The following is a 22,031-nucleotide window of genomic DNA, read 5'->3' on the forward strand; positions in this document are numbered from 1 at the left end:
TAATCCAATGAAAAGACTTGAGCAGAGAATCTGGCTAAGTTACAATTTTGCTTCACCTAATTAGAAAACCTGTAGATAATTGGTATGGGATAAAGAGTTACTTTAGGTTAAAAAAACATAACTCATTAATTTTCTCATCTCATGTAAGTAATCTAGAGACACAAATTAAGAACAAGCTTTCTCTTACCAGGATCACAATATCCTTTTCCTAAAAAAAAAAAAAAGTATTTGTATCACAGTGAAAATTCCCCTTTTCCCTTAGATATCTATGGGAAAGAGCTTCTAAATATTGCATTTGTTTTGGCTCAAAGGCAAATCGTGAGTAATTTGAATCTCTCATCAGTTTCACAATTCTCTATAGATTAGTAGTGCTTTCTCAGCAAATGTTCCTTGATCACAATGGAAATATGGGCAAAAACAGTGTTTATATTTTCCACCAGTAAAACTGTGCTATCGGAAGGGCCTACTCTGCGGTATTTGGGGGTACTTTGCTTGTCTTTTACTGTGAGCAGTTTGGACCAGAACGTGAGTCAGGCTGCAATATTTGAGCTGTTTCAGAGCTCATTCTAGGGCAGTGTGTACAAATCACAAACCACAGTGTGATGGGAGCTCTTACAAATTTCAAAAACATGCTCTCCTGGGGCAATATTTTAGTGTGGTTGAATACCAGCAAACCATCTTCCTTACCCCGACTAAAGATCACCAGGGAACAATGCGGTCCATTTCTGTGGCCCAGTAGCAAAAATGACCATTGACATATTTGGCATGTGTGTGCGTGATGCTCCCCAGTCTATTCACCTCATCAGACCATACTTGTTTCTTCTTTCTGCTCTTCTACTTCACAATTTTAAATCTTTTTCTAAGTTTTTCCTCCCATAATTGACATAAAATAGTCTTTCAATATTTTAAGTGTTTAATAATAGGCCCCTGGGAGGAAATGCCTTCTCAAATGTTTTAAGACCTTTTAATTCTGATGATTTATAAAGATAGGTCTGCCATTAACTATTCTTGTTCCAAGAAGCAAGTAAATTTTTTAAGTGCCTTAAAGATATCAAATAACATGGTAGAAGTTTCAGAGTAAGAAAACAGGTAAAGAATAGTTTTGGAAATTTTGTACAAGTTAGGAATCTTGGAGAAATATTGGTTTCAAAGGAATGAAAAAACAAACATCCGACAATTATTGATAGCTTCCAGGTACAAAATTACATGTTCTTACCATCCTGTGTATCTCACAAAACTCAAACAAAACTAATTTTTAATAATGAAAACCCTTTTATAAACATCCTCTTGCTAATTGAAAAGTGAATTTCATCAATGAAACAACTCTTCCAATAATAGCAGAACTGCTCATGTCAGCACAAGACAGAGATGTCCCAGAGTGGAATCTTTTCCGGTTAAGTCTTGAATCTACTATTCTGCACGAACTCCTAAGTAAGGCAGCTGAAGACACACATATTATATTACAATGTCTAAGCTGAGGTATTTTAAAATAAATTACAGACTTTATCACACACCATGGATTTCCTTCCTACCTCACTGATCCCTGTTTCTTTGGTAGTTTTGCTGGTAGATCTGAAAGTAACTACAGGTGTTGAGCTGTCTGGGTCTGAAGCTTTAACACCCTCTTTCTCTTTAAATTACTTTGAATACCACCCATATGCTGAAGAATCTTGGTGTCTATCTCTGGCCCTGACATTTCCCCTGAGCCCCTTAACCCCTAGTTGATACCTCTACCGGGACAGCTAATCAGAAGTTACAGCTCGTCACAATTGAAACCACTTTCTTGATTTCCACACCCAACTCCCAATAAGGAAAAAAAGAAAAAAAATCCTGCTACATTCTGGGTCCTCTCTCCATCTCAGTAAGTGGTACCACCTTCTAGCTAATTTCCTAATTTAGAAACGATGGATTGAAACTTGGTTCTTTCTTTCCTTTCATCCCTTGCATTATATCCAGAAATTCTAGTCTGCTTGCCTTCCAAAATAGTCTTGGATTGTTCGGCTTCACTCTATTTTCCTCATTACAGTCCTAATCCAAAGTAATGTTATATCTTACCTGGACTGCTGCAATAACTTCCAAATTGTTGTCCTTGCTTCCTGTATCAAAACCATCCGTTGTTCACGCACCAGCCAGTGGTCATTTAAAAGTATAAATCAGATCATATTGTCCCCTTGCTTAGAACCTTTTAATGGCTTCTCATTGCATTTACATGAAAATTCAATCTGTAATATGCGTGCCCACTTCATCCTTCTTTGTCAAACCTGTTCCTTCACTTCCCTCTCCCATTTGCTCATTACGCTGCAGCCTCACTGGCTTCCTCTCTGTCCCTGAAATAACCAAGCCCTTTACCAGCTCATGAACTGTTACCTCTGCGTGACATGCTCTCTATCCAGACCTCATGTGGCTGACGCCTACTCATTCTTCAGGTTTCAGCTCAACTCCACAGAAAGCTCTTCTATGGAAACTCAGCTCAGGTTATTTCTCCTTAAAGCCTCCACATTCACACTCCATCACACCAGTCAATTTATTGTCCCTGAAGCACTTGCCATAATCTACAATTCTCTGTATATTTACTCATTGGCTTCCTTATTGTCCCCCTCAAGAGAATGTAAGCTTTAGGAGAAAAAGGACTTTGCCTATCCTGTTCATGGCTACATTCCCAGTGGCAATTAAATACCTGATATATAGATAAGCATTCAATAAACATTTGCTAAATGAGTGAATAAAAACAAAGAACAGTGGAATTGTTTGAAGAGTGAAAAGTAAAATCATCATGAATAATAGGATGTTACAAGGCAAAGGGGTTTTTAGAAGCTCATCTGAGGAACCTTCCTGATAACCTAGAGGAGCTGTCTAAAGCTGAGAAAGCGTGTGCTAGAATCTGAATGTCCTGACTGAGTGCACTGCTTTGCACTAGACAAAAGTGCAAACTTGGTCCATGATAAGGTTTGCACTGAATCTTGTTGAGAAAAAGAACAGCAATATTCCATGTGGTTATATTTCCAAGAAAGAAAGTTAACTGTTTTGGAAAGAACACCTCTAGCTCATACATTTTCTTCTTTTTTGTTTTAAATGTCTTTTCTTTTATAAAATATTGAAAATAGAGATGCATTTTAAAATGTTCTATTTTTATAAAGTAAAAAAAAATTGGCAACTCAAGGCCCGTTTTTTGTGGTGATTTTTTTTTTTTTTGGTGTTTGTTTTGTTTTTCATTTTAAAGAGACTGAGTGTGAAAACTAAGTTTGAAAATAAGCAACTGTAAACAAATCATCATTAAAAGTAATTTAGTTTCTAGATCCTACCTCATACTCCATCAACTCCTCTAATCCTGTTCCACAGAGATAACCAATAACAGTCTGGTGTATGTTTTTACATCTTTCTCTATGTACACCTGCACATATGTACCATACACACACACACCCCACACACACAACACAGCTTTATTTTGATGTAGTACAAAAGGATAATGTTATCATATTATGCCCATCTGGAGCAATACATATAATTGTAGGTCATGCAATATTATGTGCCAAAATGTATTCAACCATTGCTGTACTGACATTCTCAATTTCCCAGTCTGTTTTGTCCACCATAAAAATCCTGCCATTAACATCTCTATGCTGCTGCTGCTGCTGCTAAGTCACTTCAGTCATGTCCAACTCTGTGTGACCCCAGAGACGGCAGCCCACCAGGCTCCCCCATCCCTGGGATTCTCCAGGCAAGAATACTGGAGTGGGTTGCCATTTCCTTCTCCAATGCATGAAAGTGAAAAGTGAAAGTGAAGTCACTCAGTCATGTCTGACTCTTAGCGACCCCATGGACTTCAGCCCACCAGGCTCCTCTGTCCATTGGATTTTTCAGGCAAGAGTACTGAGTGGGGTGCCATTGCCTTCTCCATAACGTCTCTATGTGTGTCAGTAAATTAATATAAACATCTCTATCTCCACCCCTTCCTACATTTACATTTCTTCTCACATAATAGTGCTTTTACTTCTTTAGGAAACATGTTCAATAGCAGAGTTGTTAGATTAAAGGGTGTATATAGGCATTTTAATTTTGATATATTTTGTTAAGACTGAAGAAATTTGACCAGCATGGCTTATATTTCCAAGCAGTTTTAGCTCTTTAAAAATTCATGTTATAGTCATTGTGACCTTGTCTCAGAACACTTCAGTTCCTTCCAGACACAACTACATAAGTTATCCCTTAGTTGTCTCTATTTCATTCTATTTGCCATTGTAGAGACAGCTCAGTACTCTGAATTACCCAAGGGATTAATATATCTTCAAGTGAGAAGGAAAGTCTATACTAAAAAAAAAAACTCCTCAGTTTCTGCTTCTCATTTTGTATTTCTGATCACTTGCCCCAATATGGTAACCCATATCATTGATGGCTTTCTTTGTTTTGGGCCAAGAACAATAAGGGTGACCTTATACTCTAGGATTAAGGGATCTGATGATGGTTGACATGGTATGACCCCGCTCTTTCTCCATAAAGAAGTTTCACTTTTTTAGTCTTTGTTTTTCCTCTTAGAAAATAAAGTCTGAGAGTTACCTTCGGTGTTCCTTTTTTTAGGTAGTGCTCTACAGGCAAAACATAAGTTCAGGTATTTAGAAAACTCACACTAGTCTGCATCTGTCCCCTCTTCTCCCCTCTGACTACTCTGCTATCCAGACAGGGAAGCATTCTATGACATCTTGATAGGCTCATTCTTTTAACAGTCCCTGTAATCCCCCAAATCAGTCCTGAGCAAGTTCATGCTCTGTACAGGAAGCTACCCAATGATTTATGACCAAATGCAATTGGCTCTGACATTAGGACATAGTGCTTAATACTGCTACATGTTGCAAAAGAAATACAAAATGCTGAAGTCACCTAAAATAAAGCTACTATGAATTGCTATGTAAGTTTCAAATTATGGTAGTTTTGCTTATTTAATAAAACCAGTCAAATCCTCACCTGTTGGATTGCTAGGAAGCCCATGGTCCAAGGAATCTGAAGGGTTGGAAAACTGACCTCCACTCCCCAGGGACAGAAGACTGTCACTGCCTTCGGTTCTAACAGCTTTACGGCCACAGAGGTGATACTGATGTGCCCTGGATCCAGGTACTTGGACAGGAACATGAATTTTCTCCCAAGCCAGTCTCAGCCTGATATTGTTTACAACACTTCAGGCTGGCCAGTCCCTTAAAATGCTGCTTCAAGAGTGTCAGAATTAATTCATGTGTCCATCTGCAAACTTAAAACCACCTTTCCCTTTCTTTCACTGGGGTGTCATACCCCAAAGTTTTAGATTATTCTTTTTATGCTCTTGAAAGACAGAGATGATCATGACACCTTTTTTCAATAAGCACTGCTGTGGGGTAACCTGAGGTGGTAATTTAGATTGCCTCAAAGAACCCTATAATTTCCTCCTCCCCTCTGTGAGCACTGTGTGCACCTACACACACACATACACACACACACACACACACACACACACACACACACACACACACACACACACATACAGAGTCAGAAAGGGAATAATTTATTTTTTTCAAAGGTAGCTTACCATGCTGAAAACAGCAAGGTGAGTCTCTGGTTATGAAAAGAAAAAGGGAAAAAATTCTACAAGATAAATCTTCAATGAGACACATATTCTGCAACTTAACAAATGGATTGAAATTTTGACAAAATGAATGTGCACTCTAAAATATTCAAAGTGTGTAAAATCTAATCAGAAATCTACTCTGTGCTTTAGTACAGACTGCCAAAGAGAGTCAATGATGTTCACTTCCTCATCTTTGGAGCATATTCCATTCTCAAAATATTAAACAGCTTCCATATTGAAGAAATGTTTAAAATGTCTTTCTTATTTACTATGAATAGTTAAGTAGTTTCCTTCATAAATACTAATTCAAGAAGAAACAGTCACTTATAGAGTGTGCTCTTAGGTTACATAAACAGTCTGGGCTGCATTTGGTGTTGGTGAATTAAGATATGAGTCTACTAGTAACATTTTGCATAAACAATACATGTCAGGCAAAGATCCAACAAGCTGTGCTATTAATTTACTCCTCCAAATTCCTTAGCTGAAAATGTTCTTCAAATTGTTTTTTGTGTTTGTTGAATGTTCAATTAACAGGAAATAGTTCTGCTTTACTTTCCTCAGAAGATCCATATATATATATATAACTGTGCTTCACTTTGCCTCATGAAGAAACTGAATTGTACTTTTTCTGACTTGAGTTAGTTTGCACTATAATTAAAAAAAGAGTATATCATGTCTACATGCTGCCTTAGGAACTGAAGTTAATATACATGTCAGTTATTTACTATCAAAAAATGACATAAACATCCTAGAGCCAGATACTTCACTGATTTGGCAAATAACTGACTATAGAATATCATGAATTTTCTTTGGCTGAGAGTTAAATGGTCGGATATAGTATGGAAAAAGAGTTCATCTTTGCAATTTACTTACTCTTTCAATAGGGGCTTCCTGGTGGTTCAAATGTAAAAGATCTGCTTGCAGTGCAAGAGACGCAGGTTTGATCCTTGGGTCAGGAAGATCTCCTGGAGAAGGAAATGGCAACCCACTTCAGTTCTCTTGCCTGGAAAATTCCATGGACAGAGGAGACTGGTGGGCTAGAGTCCATGGAGTTGCAAAGAGTCAGAAACAACTGAGGGACTAACACACAACACACACACACACACACACACACACACACACACACACACACACACACACACACACACACTAAACTCTTAAAATGCAGTTACTCACTAAAAATCCCACAAAATAGAAGGATCCATCACCTCCCACTTCAGTTCCTGAGTAAAGTAGATGAGTTTCACTAAGAAATAAGCTAGACGTAATTTTCTTTCATCAAAAGGAACCAAAGACCATAGACTATTTTAAATATCAACACCATGAGGAAATTTTAAATGGCAATATGAACCAAAATCCAATTTCAAGCAGTAAAAGAATATACAGAGAAAGCAGGAGAAATGATTACAGAGCAAATAGTGGTCAAATACAAAATAGCAAGAGATTGAGCATGCTAACATATTAATTAAAATTGGATTAAAGAGTAAATTTAACCCCCCTCCCCCCATTAGTAGGTCAAGAGTGATTATGACCTCCAAAGTGCAACTTGAAGGAAGGAAGATAGTTTTTGGGGTTTGGGTGGTGACTACTACATTCTAGAAATGAATATCAGTCTGCTTTTGAAGATGGAGTTATAGAGACTGTGAGAGTCCTAGATTTGTCCTCTAATGGGGGTGATAGAGACTCCTCCTCAAACATCCCTTCCTTACTGGCTAATCCTATTACCAACCCTCAGAAAGTGCCATGATTGATTTTGTGATCGCTTTTCAAGTTGAAAACGTCTCTAAAAATCACATTTCAGACAAAAGGGTGCGTCTTTCTTTTCCTGACATTCACAAACTATCAGATGGTCTTTCAGGATTCACATGCTGATTTGGATAACTTGTATGTAATTCAAACTCAGATACCACAACACTGAATGTATTTGCTCTTTGCTGTTCCAGCTCCCCTGCTGGTCCTATAGAGTAAGAGAGCTATCTCCTGAGCACGTCAACGTGCCAGCCACTTGCTAAATTCTTCATCTGTTGTCATATCTCTATCATCACCCCAATTGAATGTGATAAGGACTGTTACAATCATAAGTTTACAGAAGAGGAAAGTAAAGATTAAGAAGATAATAAATTCCCTAGAATTGCACTTTGGAACCTGGGTTTCTCATATCAATGACATCATCCTCTATTGAGTTTAATAAACCAGAAGCCTGGTTTTGTCTCCTTCTCCTCCACCTCCTTCATTTAATCAGTCATGAAGCCTTGCCAACACTCCAGTACCCCCGGAATTCATCCTTATCTTTTCATTTCCTCTCACTGCCAAATTCAAACTTTTATCAAATTTTTTTGTCCTAAGGATTGCAATAATCAAGTAATCTTCTAATTCATTTTCCTATTTCTTCTTTTTTGCTCTAGTCCTTGAATCACCTTGACATTTTCAGACTGTCTTTTTTTTTCTTTCCTCCTCCAAAAAACTTCCCAGAATTTGCTGCCTTGTCATTCCTTCTCAAGGTTAACTTGCTCATTTCTGCCTCAGCAGTACCTGTGTGTCTTATAAAACTCATGCCACTGAAGCACAGATAGCTAGGTATTTCTGTTGCTCCTTCAACCAGACTATTAACTTCTTATACAAGACTGTCTCATTATACCTTCACTCATTCATTCATTAATCCATCCAATATTTATTGATTAGCCACCTTATTCCAGGAACTTATTTTTTATAATAATAATAATAGCTATCCTCTACTGATACTATACTCAACAATCCTGTGAGGCAGATACTGTTATCTTTATTTACATTAAAGAAACTGCAAAGTAGAGAGGCAAAGATATCTCTGTCTAGAGAAATATTTTGGTTGTATGCCTGGGACTGTGCAAGGGTTCAAGAAGTTTTAGTTGAATTTAGTTGAACTTAAAGTCAAAGTGTTAGTTGCTCAGTTCTGTCCAACTCATTGTGACCCCATGGACTGTAGCACACCAGCGATTCTCCAGGCAAGAATACTGGAGGGGGTTGTCCTTCAGTTCTCAAGGGGATGTTCCTGACCCAGAGACTGAACCTGGGTCTACTGCATTGCAGGCAGATACTTTACCATCTGAGCCACAAAGAGCAGGCCAACACTTAAGAGAACCTGGCTTGCATAGGAGCCTAAGAACAACAGAAGTAATAAGTATAGTCATGGTTGAAGATCTTGGGGATATTAGAGTCAGACACATATACACATTGTAATCCCCACTTTGTCACTAGTAAGCTACATGACCTCTAATTAAACTGCTCATTTCTTAAACATCAATAAAAAAGCTATAAAATAGAGATATTAGTCATGCTATTTTAAAGGGCTATCTTATTGGTTAAATGTGAAAATAAATATAAAGTGCTTAGAAAGTCACATGGTACAAAGTAAACCCCTATTAAGCAACAGTTATTTGACTGTGTGGATCACAATAAACTGTGGAAAATTCTGAAAGAGATGGGAATACCAGACCACCTGACCTGCTGCTTGAGAAACCTGTGTGCAGGTCAGGAAGCAACAGTTAGAACTGGACATGGAACAACACACTGGTTCCAAATAGGAAAAGCAATCATCAAGGCTGTATATTGTTACCCTGCTTATTTAACTTATATGCAGAGTGCATCATGAGAAATGCTGGACTGGAAGAAGCACAAGATGGAATCAAGATTGCCGGGAGAAATATCAATAACCTCAGATATGCAGATGACACCACCCTTATGGCAGAAAGTGAAGAGGAACTAAAAAGCCTCTTGATGAAAGTGAAAGAGGAGAGTGAAAAAGTTGGCTTAAAGCTCAACATTCAGAAAACGAAGATCATGGCATCCGGTCCCATCACTTCATGGGAAATAGATGGGGAAACAGTGGCTGACTTTATTTTTCTGGGCTCCAAAATCACTGCAGATGGTGACTGCAGTCATGAAATTAAAAGATGCTTACTCCTTGGAAGGAAAGTTATGACCAACCTAGAGAGCATATTAAAAAGCAGAGACATTACTTTGTCAACAAAGGTCCGTCTAGTCAAGGCTATGGTTTTTCCAGTGGTCATGTATGGATGTGAGAGTTGGACTATAAAGAAAGCTAAGCGCCGAAGAATTGATGCTTTTGAACTGTGGTGTTGGAAAAGACTCTTCAGAGTCCCTTGGAAAGCAAGGAAATCTAACCAGTCCATCCTAAAGGAGATCAGTCCTGGGTGTTCATTGGAAGGACTGATGTTGAAGCTGAAACTCCAATACTTTGGTCACCTGATGCGAAGAGCTGACTCATTTGAAAAGACCCTGATGCTGGGAAAGATTGAGGGCAGGAGGAGAAGGGGACGACCAAGGATGAGATGGTTGGATGGCATCACGGACTCAATGGACATGTGTTTGGGTGGACTCCAGGAGTTGATGATGGACAGGGAGGCCTGGAGTGCTGCTGGGGTCACAAAGAGTCAGACATGACTGAGCAACTGAGTTGAATTGAATTATTATAATGACTGTACAGTAACATGAGTCAATAGTAAGCCATTCAATGAGAGGTTAAAAGTTTTCTAGTTAGAATTCTTAATGCAATTATTTTCATTTATTTGTTCAGTTGCTAAGTTATGTCTGACTCTTTGTGACTCCATGGACTGCAGACCTTCAGGCTTCTCTGTCCTTCACTATCTTCCAGAGTTTGTTCAAGCTCACGTTCATTGAGTCAATGATGCCATCCAACCATCTCATTCTCTGTGGCCCCCTTCTTCTCCTGCCTTCAGTCTCGCCCAACATCAGGCTCTTTTCCAATGAGTTGGCTCTTTGCATCAGGTGGCCAAAGTATTGGAGCTTCAGTTTCAGCATCAGTCCTTCCAATGAATATTCAGGGTTGATTTCCTTTAGGATTGACTGGTTTGCTCTCCATGCTCTCCAAGGGACTCTCAAGAGTCTTCTTTAGCACCACAATTTGAAAGCATCAATTCTTTGGTGCTCAGCCTTCTTTATGGTCCAGTTCTCACATCCATACATAACTACTGGAAAGACCATAGCTTTGACTATACAGACATTTGTCAGCAAAGTGATGTCTCTGCTTTTTAATATGCTATCTAGGTTTGTCATAGCTGTCCTTCCAAGGAGCAAGGATCTTTTAATTTCATGGCTGCACTAACCATCTGCAGTGATTTTGGAGCACAAGAAAATAGAATCTGTCATTGTTTCCACTTTTCCTTCTTTTTGCCATGAAGTGATAGGACTAGATGCCATGATCTTCATTTTTTAAATGTTGAGTTTTAAGTCAGCTTTTTCACTCTCCTCTTTGGCCCTCCTCAAGAAGCTCTCTAATTCCTCTTTGCTTTCTGCCATTTGAATGCTATCATCTGCATATCTAAGGGTTTTGATATTTCTCCAGGCAATCTTGATTCCAGCTTGTGATTCATCCATTCCAATATTTTATATATTTGTTTTTGTTATTGGTCCTGTTATTGTTGCTGTCATTTTTATTGTTGCTGTTATTGTTATTGTTCCTGTTATTTTTATGGAGATTCAGTAGGAAGTATAGCTTGGGAACGGCCACTATACATGTAGGAATGTCAATGGATACGTTCCTCCAGGTTTACCATAACAGTATTCAAAGCTATTGACTATGACCCTAAAGGAAAAATAATACTGTCTCCTTCCTCCTCAAACAGGGCTATTTGAAATGTTTTATATTTTATCCTTCCTTCATAGGGTTGCTATATTAGGAAGAATAAATAAAAATGAAAGTAATTACTGGTTTACGAAGCTAGGTTAAATGTCATAGAAACATTATTTACACACTAACTATCTCAATCGTGGTTGAATTAAAGAGCAAAACATTTTTATAACAACCCTAAGGACTATCCTTTTAGGGAAAAAGAAGAATTTCAGATATCTCAGAATACAAGGAAGGAATTTCTGGAACTTAGAGAAGACTTCTGGCTGGAACATCAATTAACCAGTGTACTCTAGGCCTGAGATGTCAGTGGGCCTGACTTGTGGTTTCATTGTCTTAGTAGGAACAAGACGGTACATTGCCTGGAAGTGGCTGTCCTCTGTGGTGGGTGGCTGAGCACGTGGCCCTTCTTCCTTTCTTCCCATTAGGTATGCCCAACTCCACACTAGTGGTCAGTTTCCCAATGAGTAAATAAGGTTTGTTTTTTGACACACATTCCACAAGCAAGCCAGATTTTAGGAAACAAAAGTCAAATGTGTCAAAGGAGAATTATAGAAGCCCAAGAAGCCTCAAGAGCATAGGGATTGTGGGAGGTGGTAACGGGGACTTTGTTGAAGCCAGGGCAAGCATTACCCAATCTCCTCTTTCTATAAACATCCTTAGGATGGAAGCATTAGATTGTGGGCTACTCTAATAATTCCCAAGCAAATATATTGGGCCTTTTGTGGTTTACAGTTTAGGACTTTATTTTGCTGTATCATCTGTGTATTTTTCAATGTTGTATTTCTTTTGGTTAATCTTCCTTCCTCCTGGGAAGCAAAGTGTTCTGCAATAGCAAACACTGTCTGTGGTAAGTCCCTAAAACTCCCAGTGCAACAGATTGCAAAGCCTGCTGTCCATTCTAAATACACTTGCATTGTTTCTCTCTGAAGCTGGTTGTGTTCATGTCTCCAACTTTACATGCCATCTGTGTCACTCTTCTGTGGTTACCAATCACTCATCACTCTTTTCAAAAGACGTTTCACCACATACAGCAGAGGTGTTCTTCAAACGAAATCCACAAACCTGCTGACTTGGAGAAATTGTTGACATCCCACTAATATGAAAACTGTGCCTATTTTTTTTTTCTGCTTTCATTATGTATAAGTCTGTATACATTTAAAAAATATTTTAATAATGAAATATTTTAGTTCAAAAAAATTATAGAGAAAATATAATTATTTAAATACTGTATATCATCTTGCATATCCTAGTCAGATTTTATTATAGGTACTTTTGACTTACTAGGAATTTACTTGGAAGAATACTGAACCCAATAAATTAATTACACATTCTTGCACTCACTCAAAGGACCAGGTGCTCTTGAAGAGAGTCTTAGGATACCCACAGGTGAAAGGCAAATGATAAAGTAGAATAGAGTGATTCCATGTGAGAAGGGGTAGGAAGTGGAAAGGACTGTGGCTATGGTAGGGCTTATCTCAGTTTGCCCAGGGCCAGTCCTGATTAATGCCTGTTGTTTTGGCATAATTATTGATTCTACACCTATCATTTAAGCTGACACTCCAATCCTTTGCCACCTGATGCGAAGAGCTGACTCATTTGAAAAGACCTTGATGCTGGGAAAGATTAATGGCAGGAGGAGATGGGGACAACAGAGGATGAGATGGTTGGATGGCATCACTCATGGCATCACAGTGGACATGAGTTTGAGGACAGGGAGGCCTGGTGTGCTGTGGTCCATGGAATCCAAAGAGTTAGACACGACTGAGCAAGTGAACTGAGCTGAACTGGCACCTATCATGTCCAAAGTATGATGGCTTAAGCAATAAATTATGTGGCTACCCTAACTCTGAAGAACTAGAAAGCACATTTTCTACCTAAGGAAGGAAGCTTCTACTTGGCTCCAGAAAATTGCTGTCATGTTGAAATGAAAGATCTGTGTTTTTTCAAGAGAAGCCAGCTTTGGATTTTGGGTGTAGTCATCTGATATTTAATGTTAGTTCAACTCTCTTTGTGGTCTCAAAGAGTTGGACATGACTTAGCAACTAAACAAGAACAACAACTCAACTTTATCTGTATTTTCTTTATAAGACAAAATTTGTCTGAAAAAAATAGATTTCCCTCTGGGTTACTAATTTACAATCTCTTTTGGCCTAGAAGTTCTACAACTTGGGGGCTTGAATACCACCATTTTCCTATCTAACCCAGCAGGCTGAATGTGTGGTTCCACTTAGGATATTCATGTAACACTATGATTCAGATTAAACAGATCCTGTTGGAAAGCTTCTAAAGGAAGCATTCATCATCATCAATTAAGAAAACTGACCAAATGATGGAAAGCAGAGGATAACTCAGGCTTAATTAACTGATTTGCTGACATCTATATTTAAATCATTTTTCATTGCTAAATATCTCATTTACTGAGCACCTCAGATCAGTTCAGTTCAGTTGCTCAGTCGTGTCTGACTCTTGGCAGCCCCATGAACTGCAGCACGCCAGGGCTCCCTATCCATCACCAACTCCCAGAGTTTACTCAAACTCATGTCCATCAAGTCGGTGATGCCATCCAGCCATCTCATCCTCGGTCGTCCCCTTCTCCTCCTGCCCCCAATCCCTCCCAGCATCAGAGTCTTTTCCAATGAGCCAACTCTTCGCATGAGGTGGCCAAAGCACTGGAGCTTCAGCTTTAACGTCATTCCTTCCAAAGAACACTCAGGACTGATCTCCTTCAGAAAGGACTAGTTGGATCTCCTTGCAGTCCAAGGGACTCTCAAGAGTCTTCTCCGACACCACAGTTCAAAAGCATCAGTTCTTTGATGCTCAGCTTTCTTCACAGTCCAACTCTCACATCCATACATGACCACAGGAAAAACCATAGCCTTGACTCGATGGACTTTTGTAGGCAATGTAATGTCTCTGCTTTTGAATATGCTATCTAGGTTGGTCATAAATTTCCTTCCAAGGAGTAAGCGTCTTTTAATTTCATGGCTGCAGTCACCATCTGCAGTGATTTTGGAGCCCCCAAAAAATAAAGTCTGACACTGTTTCCACTGTTTCCCCATCTATTTCCCATGAAGTGATGGGACCGGATGCCATGATCTTCGTTTTCTGAATGTTGAGCTTTAAGCCAACTTTTTCACTCTCCACTTTCACTTTCATCAAGAGGCTTTTTAGTTCCTCTTCACTTTCTGCCATAAGGGTGGTGTCATCTGCATATCTGAGGTTATTGATATTTCTCCCAGCAATCTTGATTCCAGCTTGTGCTTCTTCCAGCCCAGTGTCTCACTACTATGTGCTATACACTAAGTATGCCATCTACATTATCATAATGCTAGTAATCATAACAATGAAGTGACATTGGCATCATTCCTCCAATTAAAACAAAAAGTTGGATAAGGCTCAGAAAATGTATGTGATTTGACCGAAGTCCCATGGCTAATAAATGACTGAGTCAAGATTAGTATATAAGTATTTCTGAGCTCCAAATCCTGTGCTCTGTCTTTTATATTGATCCTTTACTGGGAAAAAAATATTAGCTTCATCACTTAGATTTGCATCTTATGCAAATATATTATCTAAAACTGTACAGTTTCCTTTTGGTGAAAGAAGCTATAAAAGAAGTTAACAAATTCAAAGAATAAAGCAACCAGATGATAAAAAATTACTGACACCTATTCAGCAATGCAAGGTAGAGGAATAATTCTATAAAACACAGTCTCACAACTAAAAATGTCAAGCTGCTGTCTACACAACTATGTGACACTGGGAATTCTTTGGTCAGGCTCCTTAAATGCTGAGAAAAGACAGTGATTCTTAATGCAAGTGGTGGTTTGAAGAACTACTCCTATGGGAAACCTATAAGGGTTTGAAAGCGTGAGTTCATGTGGGGATAGTTAAGTCAATAAGGCTTTTAGGAGAAGGGCAGCCTCCTGATATTGTAGGGAATTCTGGAGCTTGGATTGCATCGCAGAGTCTGTCTTCACCTAGAGGCAAGAGAGCTGGGCTCTTACATTCCTGTCTCATCAAATCTGTGGTCATGGGTTTCCAGTATCCCCTGATGAGGAAGCTCCTATCAACCAAGGCCAGGCCTCAAGTGAAAGAAAGATATGAGTCCTTAGATGCTAATACCTACACAGCAGGCAAATGGACCTGCAGGTGGGTAGGAGGGGAAGTAGGAAAGTGGGAGGTGAGGAGATCAAGACCACCAATGACAATATCTGCTGCAGATAAGTATTCTCTATTTGTTTATAGAATTTTAATTTTGTGTCATTTAAAATTATTTCACCTTCAAGTTTGCATTTTCTTCTTTTACGAATAATTTTTTTTATTTTTATTTTTACTTTATTTTACTTTACAATACTGTATTGGTTTTACCATACATTGACATGAGTCCACCATGGGTGTACATGCATTCCCAAACGTGAACCCCCCTCCCACCTCCCTCCCCATAACATCTCTCTGGGTCATCCCCATGCACCAGCCCCATACATGCTGTATTCTGCATTGGACATAGACTGGCGATTCGATTCTTACATGATAGTATACATGTTTCAATGCCATTCTCCCAAATCATCCCACCCTCTCCCTCTCCCTCTGAGTCCAAAAATCTGCTATACACATTTGTGTCTTTTTTGCTATCTTGCATACAGGGTCATCATTGCCATCTTTCTAAATTCCATATATATGTGTTAGTATACTGTATTGGTGTTTTTCTTTCTGGCTTACTTCACTCTGTATAATCGGCTCCAGTTTCATCCATCTCATCAGAACTGATTCAAATGTATTCTTTTTAACAGCTAAGTAATACTCCATTGTGTATATGTACTACAGCTTTCTTATCCATTCATCTGCTGATGGACATCTAGGTTGTTTCTATGTCCTGGCTATTATAAACAGTGCTGTGATGAACATTGGGGTACATGTGTCTCTTTCAATTCTGGTTTCCTCGGTGTGTATGCCCAGCAGTGGGATTTCTGGGTCATAAGGCAGTTCTATTTGCAATTTTTTAAGGAATCTCCACACTGTTCTCCATAGTGGCTGTACTAGTTTGCATTCCCACCAACAGGGTAAGAGGGTTCCCTTTTGTCCACACCCTCTCCAGCATTTATTGCTTGCAGATTTTTGGATCGCAGACATTCTGACTGGTGTGAAGTGGTACCTCATTGTGGTTTTGATTTGCATTTCTCTAATAATGAATGATGTTGAGCATCTTTTTATGTGTTTGTTAGCCATCCATATGTCTTCTTTGGAGAAATGTCTATTTAGTTCTTTGGCCCATTTTTTGATTGGGTCCTTTATTTTTCTGGAATTGAGCTGCATAATTTGCTTGTGTATTTTTGAGATTAGTTGTTTGTCAGTTGCTTCATTTGCTATTATTTTCTCCCATTCAGAAGGCTGTCTTTTCACCTTGCTTATATTTTCCTTTGTTGTGCAGAAGCTTTTACCTCAACATAATAAAAGCTATATATGACAAACCCACAGCAAACATTATCCTCAATGGTGAAAAATTGAAAGCATTCCCCCTAAAGTCAGGAACAAGACAAGGGTGCCCACTTTCACCACTACTATTCAACATAGTTCTGGAAGTTTTGGCCACAGCAATCAGAGCAGAAAAAGAAATAAAAGGAATCCAAATTGGAAAAGATGAAATAAAACTCTCACTGTTTGCAGATGACATGATCCTCTACATAGAAAACCCTAAAGACTCCACCAGAAAATTACTAGAGCTAATCAATGAATATAGTAAAGTTGCAGGATATAAAATCAACACACAGAAATCCCTTGCATTCCTATATACTAATAATGAGAAAGTAGAAAAAGAAATTAAGGAAACAATTCCATTCACCATTGCAATGAAAAGAATAAAATACTTAGGAATATATCTACCTAAAGAAACTAAAGACCTATATATAGAAAACTATAAAACACTGATGAAAGAAATCAAAGAGGACACTAATGGAGAAATATACCATGGATCAGAAGAATCAATATAGTGAAAATGAGTATACTACCCAAAGCAATTTACAAATTCAATGCAATCCCTATCAAGCTACCAGCCATATTTTTCACAGAACTAGAACAAATAATTTCAAGATTTGTATGGAAATACAAAAAACCTCGAATAGCCAAAGCAATCTTGAGAAAGAAGAATGGAACTGGAGGAATCAACTTGCCTGACTTCAGGCTCTACTACAAAGCCACAGTCCTCAAGACAGTATGGTACTGGCACAAAGACTGAAATATAGATCAATGGAACAAAATAGAAAGCCCAGAGATAAATCCACACACTTATGGACACCTTATCTTTGACAAAGGAGGCAAGAATATACAATGGAGTAAAGACAATCTCTTTAACAAGTGGTGCTAGGAAAACTGGTCAACCACTTGTAAAAGAATGAAACTAGATCACTTTCTAATACTGCACACAAAAATAAACTCAAAATGGATTAAAGATCTAAATGTAAGACCAGAAACTATAAAAGTCCTAGAGGAGAACATAGGCAAAACACTCTCCGACATAAATCACAGCAGGATCCTCTATGATCCACCTCCCAGAATTCTGGAAATAAAAGCAAAAATAAACAAATGGGGTCTAATTAAAATCATGAATAATTTTTAAACTTCACTGAATTTTGTTTTTCATTGTCTCCAGTGTCCAAGTCCTCCCCTTTCTTCCTCCATTTTTAGCCCCAGGGAAATACATCATAGCTAAGGCAAATGAATTCACAGATTAATTCCTTCCTTTTAAACAATATTTATTACAAAAGAGTATAGCACAGCAAAACAGTTTAGTTACTCCCTTGGAGACTGTTATATTGAGTTATGTCATATTACACAAGAAAGAATGTGATTCTGCAGAAGAAACAGCTCTTTTAAAAATGCCACAAAAATGTTTATATACATATTGCATCACTGATCAAGCAAATAATATTAATAGTAACAGTTACTGAACTATTATTGTTATATGCTGATAACCTTTATCATGAATATGCTGATTTTTATGTTTCATATATATTATATGTTATAACAATGTCTACACATTAGTTGTCTGAACATGAGCTTTTTAAATTCAGAAGCAAAAGTTTTTCTTAATAAAAACAAAAAACAGTAAGTCAATAAATACTTATATTTTGACAATATATAAAAATGAGTCAATTCAGCTTGCCCCATAATATTTGACTTCTTCAGATCGCTGCCAACTACCCTGCTTATAACCAACCTTTGACCTGGTGTCCAGTGGAATGGTTAGAGATTTGGAAGGCATTGTGGAGATCAAACAGGCTATATTTGGTGACACAGGTGAAACTGATGTTTCTCACACAAAGCAGAAGATGAGAACTCTATGTGGGAGAGTCACTTCTTTCACAATTCACAAAGGATGAGGAAATTTTTTCTGGTATGATTTACTTGTGGGGTGCAAGAATTCTATCTTGGAGTTTTTCCTTGCTTAAATGAACTAAGAAAAATTTTCAGTTCTCATTAAATATACCAAGGCTTTCAGAAATTCAGTCATCATTCAAATGTTTTCAAGTGTAATCTTACAAATGAAGGCTGAAAACTAAGAGATTTTTATAGCCAGTTTCTAAAAGACTAAGAGGAACCTGGTGTGCTATAGCAAATGAGGTCCCAAAGAGTCAGACATGACTTAGCAACTGAACTAAAAGACCAAGATGTATGAATTTGCTTTTATGAAAACTTCAGGTTTCTTATTCACCAGTGGACCACTGTAAGTCAAAGGTAGTGTTACAGATTCTCACTATTATATTCTGAAAGGCTTCCTGCAAAGCTTAGGAATGAAAGTAAGGAATTGTGGTTCAAATGTACCCCAAAAGTCTGCCCCAACTTTCTAATTTCTACTCTACTGAAGTTCTGAAAGTGATAGTCGCTCAGTCACATCTGACTCTGTGACCCATGAGATGTAGCCTGTCGGGCTCCCCTGTCCATGAAATTCTCCAGGCAAGAAAACTGGAGTGAGAGGCCAGTCCCTTCTCCAGGGGATTTTTCCTACCCAGGGAACGAACCTGGATCCCCTCCATTGTAGATAGATTCCTTGCTGTCTGAACCACCGTGGAAGCCTAAAATTTAATTGGCGGGGTTCATGTTGTGCTCAATTGTGTTTGACTGTTTGAGACCCTGTGGTCTGTAGTCTGCCAGGCTCCTCTGTCCATGGGATTTTCCAGGCAAGAATACTGGAATGGGTTGTCAGTTCCTACTCCAGGGGACCTTCTCCACCCAGGGATTGAACCCAAGTTTCTTGTGTCTCTTGCAATGGCAGGCAGATTCTTGACTCTGCTCAAGTCAACTGATCAGAGAGTATCCAAAAAGAGGTTATATTCTTTTTTTTTTGGCAAGATAAATATTTTTCATCTTTTTATTAGTTCACAGACCCTTTGAGTGAGAGTGTGTGCATTTTGTTATATATATATATATATATATATATATATATATATATATAATTTATTTTGGCTTCACTGAGTCTTAGTTGCAGCAGAGATCTAGTGCTCTGACCAGGAATTGAACCTGGGCCCCCTGCACTGGGAGCTCAGAGTCTTACCCACTGGACCACTAGGAAAGTCCTGTATGTGTGTATTTTAAATGTTCATCCCTTCCACTATGCTTTCCACTGACATAGCAGCAAAAATCTTCCTCTCCCCATTACACCCCTTGCAGAGTGAGTATCATCTGCCTCTCCACAATCAGTACAGAAGATTCTGTAGTGCTCATTCCTACTGTTAACATTACAAAAACAATAAGTATGACTTTCCTTTTCCAGATTTAAAAGTATAATATTGAGTAAGCTTTGAAAGTTAATATGCTGTCCTTTGAGAGATGCAGAAATGTGCACATCCCTGTTGAAAAAACACAGCTTTCAATTTTCAAAAGAAAAATATTATTAAATAGTCGCATTTACATATTGGTTGAAAGTAAATGTGAATGACCAATATTTCTTGTTGAAGAAATTGGAGAACATAAGATACAAACAATGTAAGAAATAAGCTTTTTAGAAATAAGCAGTCCTTTGTGTGTGCTGTTTGTGTCCAGTTGCTTAGTTGTGTCCAACTCTTTGTGACCCCATAGACTGTAACCCACCAGGCTCCTCTGTCTGTGGTATTTTTCCAGGCAAGAATACTGGAGTGGGTTGCCATTTCTTCCTCCAGGAGATCTTCCCAACTCAGGGATCGAACCTATGTTTACTGTGTCTCCTGCATTTGCAGGCAGATTCTTTACCACTGAGCCACCTGGGAGCCAGGCAATCCTTTAGCTGAGATTAACTGATAGTCTTTCTGAGAGTAGAAAGGATGGTGGTAGACATAGCTCCTAGTTTGTCTGCCATGGTCTTATCAAAAGGTCAGGTATCCTGGAGTAAAGAGCTATGGTTTGGAACTAAACCGACCTCTATATCTTATTAACCTAAACAACTCTGTATTTGTGTCTTTGTGTATATGTGTGTGTGCAATGGAATAAAAACCCTATGCTATTTGGCTTTTTGAGGACTAATGATAATATAAAGTGCCTAAAAGAGTGTATATGGCATGAAATAGGAATTTAGTGTTTCATAATGTTATAATTATGGTTATTATAATTCAAAGAGCAAAACTGTCAAGCAAGAGTTCTATAAATATTGCCAGGTTTACTTGGCCTAAGTTCCTTTAAACATACAGCCAGCACTCCTCTCCCCACCATACTGTGATAATTTCCCACGCTTGTGGCCCCAGCTTTGACAGTAATCATCGAGGAAGCCTGCCCTGTATCCAAGCCTGAGTGAGATGCCCCTTCTATGACTCCTCTCAGACATTGTGTTGTTACAACTACTATCACTTGTATTGATAATATCTGTAGGCCCTTGAATGCATTTTGCTTGACCTTGTATGGCCACAGCCTAGCATGGCACTTAAAAAATTGTGTGTGCTGAATATGTGCATTTAAATGGATGCTGATAAGTAATTAACACATATACTATTATCAGGCTGAGAGAATTATTCAGATCACCCTAGAACTGATCCTGCTCAGATTCTCTTTCATTCCTATATAGCTTTTCAAATTTGTGAACCTAACTTTTCCTCTTGTTCATTGTCTTCCTGATTGGTGTTTGCCAATTAACTCAAGTTATTTGACCCTACCTGTCCTCACACAATTTCGTGTACTAAGTCATCGACAAAATCCAGCACTTGCTCTTGCTGCTTCTAGAAATGATGCTACTGAATACACTCTGAATTCTACCCTGCTCAATCCTGTTTGAGTCCCCTTGAAAGAACTCTCACCTGTATTATCTGCTCCTACAAAAATCTTTCCAGTTATGCCTTTCACTATGATTTCTAGTCTTTTACACTAAGGTGACTTTATTTATTGCATGACTTCAATGCCCTTTTCTTTTCTTTTTTTTTTTAGGTACACAAAAATATTTATTTTTATTTATAATTTTAATATTATTGTTATTTTGCATATTTATTATTATCATTATGCTATTTAAATGATTGAAAAACATTCATCTTGGTTTTTCTCACTATTTGACAAGAATTTCGAACATATTTATGGATTAAAGATCTAAACATAAGGCCAGAAACTATAAAACTCCTAGAGGAGAACATAGGCAAAACACTCTCTGACATAAATCACAGCAGGATCCTCTATGATCCACCTCCCAGAATACTAGAAATAAAAGCAAAGCTAAACAAATGGGATCTAATTAAAAATAAAAGCTTCTGCACAGCAAAGGAAACTATAAGCAAGGTGAAAAGACAGCCTTCTGAATGGGAGAAGATAATAGCAAATGAAGCAACTGACAAACAA

Source organism: Budorcas taxicolor, chromosome 5 (assembly GCF_023091745.1).
Source record: "Budorcas taxicolor isolate Tak-1 chromosome 5, Takin1.1, whole genome shotgun sequence".
NCBI lineage: Eukaryota > Metazoa > Chordata > Mammalia > Artiodactyla > Bovidae > Budorcas > Budorcas taxicolor.